Consider the following 7729-nt stretch of genomic DNA (forward strand, 5'->3'; position numbering starts at 1 on the left):
AATACCTAATTTTTATGAAGGCAGACCTTTGGGGCTGTTTAGTTGGAGCTGGACCAGTCAGGCTCTCCTGACTCAAAAATTTGTTCCTCACTCACACCTCTCAGCTCTAGTGGGGGCTTCGTCCTATGCTCCCCAATACCCGGAACATGGACTACTCTAACAACACATAAAAATTTTGCCTTTATGGGACAGCACTGTGCTCTGCACTTGGATGCTGAAGCAGATGTCCTGGGTGTCGTTTATATGGCACCATTTTGCAGATTAGAAACTGATGGCCTTTTCATATGTCACATACTATTTATTTCCCAATAATAAAATTTCTATGAGCCATTCTGTATGAATGATACAAACTAAATTTTCAAATATGATCTTGATCATTTACAATTTTAATCAAGATAGAGTTCCAAGTCACTGTGATACAGTAATTTATTTATTTTTATTTTTAAATTAATATATGATGTATTATTAGCCCCAGGTGTACAGGTCTGTGAATCGCCAGGTTTACACACTTCACATCACATACCTTCCCAAATGTCCATAAACACCAACCCTCTCCCTACCCCCTTCCCCCTGGCAACTATCATTTTGTTTTGTGAGATTAAGAGTCTCATGCTTCGTCTCCCTCCCAATCCCATCTTGTTTCATTTTTTCTTTTCCTACCCCCAATATGCTCCATGTTGTCCCTCAACTTCTTCATATCAGGGAGATCATATGATAATTGTCTTTCTCTGATTGACTTATTTCACTAAGCGTAATACCCTCTAGTTCCAACCATGTCATCGCAAATGGCAAGATTTCATTTCTTTTGATGGGTGCATAGTATTCCATTATATATATAGACCACATTTTCATCATCCATTCATCTGTTGATGGACATCTAGGTTCTTTCCATTGTTTGGCTATTGTGGACATTTGCTGCTGTAAACATTTGGGTGCATGTGCCCCTTCGGATCACTACATTTGTATCTTTAGGGTAAATTCCCAGTAGTGCAATCCCTGTGTCATGGGTAGTCCTATTTTCAACATTTTGAGGAACCTCCATGCTGTTTTCCAGAGTGGTTGCACCAGCTTGCATTCCCGCCAACAGTGTAGGAGGGTTCCCCTTTCTCTGCATCCTCGCCAGCATCGGTCATTTCCTGACTTGTTAATTTTAGCCATTCTGACTGGTGTGAGGTGGTATCTCATTGTGGTTTTGATCTGTATTTCCCGGATGCCGAGTGATATGGAGCACTTTTTCATGTGTCTGTTGGCCATCTGGATGTCTTCTTTGCAGAAATGTCTGTTCATGTCTTCTGCCCATTTCTTGATTGGATTATTTGTTCTTTGGGTATTGAGTTTGCTAAGTTCTTTATAGATTCTGGACGCTAGCCCTTTATCTGATATGTCGTTTGCAAATATCTTCTCCCATTCTGTCAGTTGTCTTTTGGTTTTGTGAACTGTTTCCTTTGCTGTGCAAAAGCTTTTGGTCTTGATAAAATCCCAATAGTTCATTTTTGCCCTTGCTTCCCTTGCCTTGGGCGATGTTCCTAGGAAGATGTTGCTGCGGCTGAGGTCGAAGAGGTTTTTGCCTGTGTTCTCCTCAAGGGTTTTGATGGATTCCTTTCTCACATTGAGGTCCTTCATCCATTTTGAGTCTATTTTCGTGTGTGGTGTAAGGAAATGATCCAATTTCATTTTTCTGCATGTGGCTGTCCAATTTTCCCAACACCATTTATTGAAGAGGCTGTCTTTTTTCCATTGGACGTTCTTTCCTGCTTTGTCGAAGATTAGTTGACCATAGAGTTGAGGGTCTATTTCTGGGCTCTCTAATCTGTTCCATTGATCTATGTGTCTGCTTTTGTGCCAGTACCATGCTGTCTTGATGATGACAGCTTTGTAATAGAGCTTGAAGTCCGCAATTGTGAATGCCACCAACTTTGGCTTTCTTTTTCAATATTCCTTTGGCTATTCGAGGTCTTTTCTAGTTCCATATAAATTTTAGGATTATTTGTTCCATTTCTTTGAAAAAAATGGATGGTACTTTGATAGGAATTGCATTACATGTGTAGATTGCTTTAGGTAGCAAAGACATTTTCACAATATTTATTCTTCCAATCCAGGAGCATGGAACATTTTTCCATTTCTTTGTGTCTTCCTCAATTTCTTTCATGAGTACTTTATAGTTTTCTGTGTATAGATTCTTAGTCTCTTTGGTTAGGTTTATTCCTAGGTATCTTATAGTTTTGGGTGCAATTGTAAATGGGATGGACTCCTTAATTTCTCTTTCTTCTGACTTGTTGTTGGTGTAGAGAAATGCGACTGATTTCTGTGCATTGATTTTATATCCTGACACTTTACTGAATTCCTGTACTATTTCTAGCAGTTTTGGAGTGGAGTCTTTTGGGTTTTCCACATATAGTATCATATCATCTGAGAAGAGTGATAGTTTGACTTCTTCTTTGCCGATTTGGATGCCTTTAATTTCCTTTTGTTGTCTGATTGCTGAGGCTAGGACTTCTAGTACTATGTTGAATAGCAGTGGTGATAACGGACATCCCTGCCATGTTCCGGACCTTAGCAGAAAAGCTTTCAGTTTTTCTCCATTGAGAATGATATTTGCGGTGGGTTTTTCACAGATGGCTTTGATAATATTGAGGTATGTGCCCTCTATCCCTACACTTTGAAGAGTTTTGATCAGGAAGGGATGCTATACTTTGTCAAATGCTTTTTCAGCATCTATGGAGAGTATCTTGTGGTTCTTTTCTTTCTTTTATTATTGTTTTGTATCACATTGATTGATTTGTGGATGTTGAACCAACCTTGCAGCTCTGGAATAAATCCCACTTGGTAGTAGTGAATAATCCTTTTAATGTACTGTTGAATCCTATTGGCTAGTACTTTTGCGAGAATTTTCGTATCTGTGTTCATCAAGGATATTGGTCTGTAATTCTCTTTTTTGATGGGACCCTTGTCTGGTTTGTGGATCAAGGTGATGTTGGCCTCATAAAGTGAGTTTGGAAGTTTTCCTTCCATTTCTATTTTTTGGAACAGTTTCAGGAGAATAGGAATTATTTCTTCTTTAATTGTAGAATTCCCCTGGGAAGCCATCTAGCCCTGGCCTCTTGTTTATTTTGAGATTTTTGATGACTGTTTCAAACTACTTACTGGTCATGGGTCTGTTCAGGTTTTCTATTTCTTCCTGTTCAGTTTTGGTAGTTTATATGTCTCTAGGAATGCATGCATTTCTTCCAGATTGTCAAATTTGCTGGCATATAGTTGCTCATAATATGTTCTTATAATTGTTTGCATTTCTTTGGCGTTGGTTGTGATCTCTCCCCTTTCATTCATAATTTTATTTATTTAGGCCCTTTCTTTTTTCTTTTTGATAAGTCTGCCCAGGGGCTTATCAATCTCATTAATTCTTTCAAAGAACCAGCTCCTAGTTGCATTGATTTGTTTTATTGTTTTTTGGTTTCTATTTCACTGGTTTCTGCTTTGATCTTTATGATTTTTCTTCTCCTGCTGGGTTTAGGCTTTTTTTTTTTGTTGTTTTTTCTCCAGCTCCTTTAGGTGTAGGGTTAGGTTGTGTATTTAAGACCTTTCTTGTTTCTTGAGAAAGGCTTGTATTGCTGTATATTTTCATCTCAGGACTGCCTTTGTTGTGTCCCACAGATTTGAACAATTATGTTTTCAGTATCGTTTGTTTCCATTATTTTTTCAATTCTTCTCTAATTTCCTTGTTGACCCATTCATTCTTTAGAAGGATGCTGTTTAGTCTCCATGTATTTGGGTTCTTTCCAAATTTCCTCTTGTGTTTGGTTCTTGCTTCAGAGCATTGTGGTCTGAAAATATGCAGAAAATGATCCCAATCTTTTGAAACTTCTTGAGACCTGATTTATGACCCAGAATGTGATCTATTCTGGAGAATGTTCCATGGGCACTAGAGAAGACTGTGTATTCTGTTGCTTTGAGATGGAATGTTCTGAACATATCTGTGATGTCCGTCTGGTCCAGCATATCCTTTAAGGCCTTTATTTCCTTATTTATCTTTTGCTTGGATGATTTGTCCATTTCAGTGAGGAGAGTGTTAAATAATACTATTATTGTATTGCTTGGATGATCTGTCCATTTCAGTGAGGCGAGTGTTAAATATTATTATTGTATTATTGTTGATGTGTTTCTTTGATTTTATTATTAATTGGTTTATATAGTTAGCTGCTCCCATGTTAGGGCCATAGATATTTAAAATTGTTAGATCTTCTTGCTGGACAGACCCTTTGAGTATGATATAGTGTCCTTCCTTATCTCTTATTATAGTCTTTCCCTTAAAATCTAATTGATCTGATATAAGGATTGCCACACCAGCTTTCTTCTGATGTCCATTAGCAAAGGTAAATTGTTTTCCACTCTCTCACTTTAAATCTGGAGGTGTCTTTGGGTCTAAAATGAGTTTCTTGTAGACAGCATATTTATGGGTTTCGTTTTTTTATGCATTCTGATACCCTGTGTCTTTTGATTGGGACGTTTAGCCCATTTACTCTTAGGGTAACTATTGAGAGATATGAATTTGATACCAATGTATTGACTAAGGTGACTATTACTGTATATTGTCTCTGTTCCTTTCTGATCTACTACTTTTAGGCTCTCTCTTTGCTTAGAGGACCCCTTTCAATATTTCCTGTAGAGTTGATTTGGTGTTTACAAATTCTTTCAGTTTTTGTTTGTCCTGGAAGCTTTTTACCTTTCCTTCTATTTTCAATGATAGCCTAGCTGGATATAGTATTCTTGGCTGCATGTTTTTCTCGTTTAGTGCTCTGAATATATGATGCCAGTTCTTTCTGGCCTGCCAGGTATCTGTGGATAAGTCTGCTGCCAGTCTAATATTTTTACCATTGTGTGTTATAGACTTCTTGTCCTGGGCTGCTTTCAGAATTTTCTCTTTGTCACTAAGACTTGTACATTTTACTGTTAGATGACAGGGTATGGACCTATTCTTATTGATTTTGAGGGGCTTCTTTGTGCCTCCTGGATGTCGATGCTTGTTTCCTTTGCCATATTAAGGAAATTCTCTACAATAATTCTCTCCAATATACCTTCTGCTCCCCTCTCTCTTTCTTCTTCTTCTGGAATCCCAGTTATTCTAATGTTGTTTCATCTTATGGTATCAATTATCTCTCAAATTTTCCCCACGTGGTCCAGTAGTTGGTTGTCTCTCTTTTGCTCTGCTTCTTTATTCTCTGTCATTTGTTCTTATATATCACTAATTCTTTCTTCTGCCTCATTTATCCTAGCAGTGAGAGCCTCCATTTTTTATTGCACCTCATTAATAGCTTTTTTTAAAAATTTCAACTTGCTTAGATTTTTGTTCTTTTATTTCTCCAGAAAGGGTTTTTATTTCTCCAAACAGGATTTCTCCAATATCTTCCATGCCTTTTTTGAGCCCAGCTAGCAACTTGAGAATTGTCATTCTGAATTCTAGATCTGACATATTGCCAATGTTCTATTGATTAAGTCCTAGCCTTCAATACTGCCTCTTTTTCTTTTTTTTTTTTTTTTTACTTTTTTTGTGGTGAGTTTTTCCACCTTGTCATTTTATCCAGATAAGAATATATGAAGGAGCAAATAAAATACTAAAAGACCCCATGAAAATGTGCTTTAACCAAATCAGAAGAGACCCCAAATTGTGGGGAGAAGAAAGGGTAAAAGGAAGTTCAGAAAAAAATAAAATAAAACAAAATGAAAATTAAAGAAAAATATAAAAAAGAAAATATAAATATTAGACTGGTGAATAGAATACAGTTGTCCACTTAATTTTGGGAGCATTTTGGTGTGTTAGAAGAATGTACCTCCCAAAATTTTAAAGAATGGAAAAAAAAAATATATATATTCATATATACACACAAAATAAGGGTAAACATGATGAAGGGATGGGATATGAGCATAAAAATGATTTTTTTTTTTAATTTCTAAAGAAGGAGTTGATAAGTTGGTTGGGAGAATAAAGAAAAAGAAATTGGAGAGAATTTGCTCAGGATGGAGACTAGGACCAAGCCTTGTGCTAGATTTAGGGTATATTTTGATGTATTAGAAGAAGTTGTATGCCAGATTTTTGTAGAAGAAAAAAAAACTCTGTGTATATAAAAAATAAACTTAGATACAATGATGGATAAAATATGTCTATAATAATGAAGGTTCAAAAAGATTTTTTTAAATGAAATGTATTGTTAAGATCAACTAGTTAAAAATCATTAAAAGAGGAAAGAGTAAAAGTTTAAAAATTAGCATAAGAAAAAAATAAAGTTAAAAATAATTAATTAGGGGTGCCTGGGTGGCTCAGCGGGTTAAAGCCTCTGCCTTTGGCTCAGGTCATGATCCCAAGGTCCTGGGATTGAGCCCAACATCAGGCTCTCTGCTTGGCAGGGAGCCTGCTTCCCCCGCTCTCTCTCTGCCTGTCTCTCTGCCTACTTGTGATCTCTGTCTGTCAAATAAATAAATAAAATCTTTAAAAAAAATAATTAACTCTGCAAGACTAAAGAATCATGGGAAGAAAGCCATGATTTCCATGCTTTGCTTTCTCCTCCTCTGGAATTCCACTGTTCTCCTTAGTAAGTGAACTTGGTCTTACTGGATTTCTTGCAACTGATCTTCTGGGGGAGGGGCCTGCTGTAGTGGTTCTCAAGTGCCTTTGCCTAAGGCAGAATTGCACTGCCCTTGCCTGGGGCCTGGCTAAGTAATCTGCTCAGGTTCGCTTTCGGGAGCTTTTGTTCCCTGAACGCTTTCTGTAAAGCTCTGGAGTACAGGAATGAAAATGAAAATGGTGGCCTCCCAGTCTCTGGCCTGGAGGAGCTGAGAGTTCGGGCCCCACTCCGCAGTGCACCCTGGGAGAAAAGTGCTCAATCACTCCTGTCTCCCTGGCCTCTGGCCACACTCCCAGCTCACCCAGCCTGTGATCAAGTTCTCTGTCTCTGGCATACAGACTCTCCTAGAATCTCCAAACCCATTAGATCCCTGTGCTCTTCCAGGGGGTCATCCCCAGATCTTGTGAGGTCTCTGCTCACAGAGCAGTGGCCTGACAGTGCCACAGATCACAGTTTAAGGTAACCCCGAGTTGATAGCTCACTCATCGGCTCCGTCTCTGTAGCTGGCTTCCCCACTCTAATACCTGGGAGCTCTGTGACACTCAGACACCCCGATCCTTCTGTAACCCCATGGGACCTGAGACCATGCTGACCCCGAATGGGCTTCACCCTGGCTTAGCCTCTGGAGCAATGTCCCTCAGTGGAGCAGACTTTTGATTTTGTTCTCCGTTGCTCCACCACTTGCTGGGAGCCTGCCCCTTCTGCTGTGGTCTATCTTCCGTCGCTTTGGATTCACTTCTCTGCAGGTCCTACCTTTTAGAAATTGTTCAGTTTTCTGTTTCTAGAATTGCTGCTCTTCTTTTCTTTGGTCTCCTGTTGGAATTGTAAGTGCTTGGAATGGTTTCATAAACTATCTTGCTGATCTGCTACCTGATGTCATCTTAGCCTGCTCCTTCTCCACCATTTTGACTCCTCTGATAGAGTAATTTCAATAGAATACTTACTTATTTTCTGTTCATGGGAAATAGATTTTTAATAATTTTTGCTGTATGGACTTTTATTCTGTACAAATGACTGTTAGATTAAACATTTATCTGATTTTAACAACTTTATTGATTTGCTACCCACAGTAGCCAAGATGTGGGTGATCAGATGTGTACATTGATTGTTGA

Source organism: Lontra canadensis, unplaced genomic scaffold (genome assembly GCF_010015895.1).
Source record: "Lontra canadensis isolate GAN:19392208 unplaced genomic scaffold, GSC_riverotter_1.0 scaffold154, whole genome shotgun sequence".
NCBI classification, from domain to species: domain Eukaryota; kingdom Metazoa; phylum Chordata; class Mammalia; order Carnivora; family Mustelidae; genus Lontra; species Lontra canadensis.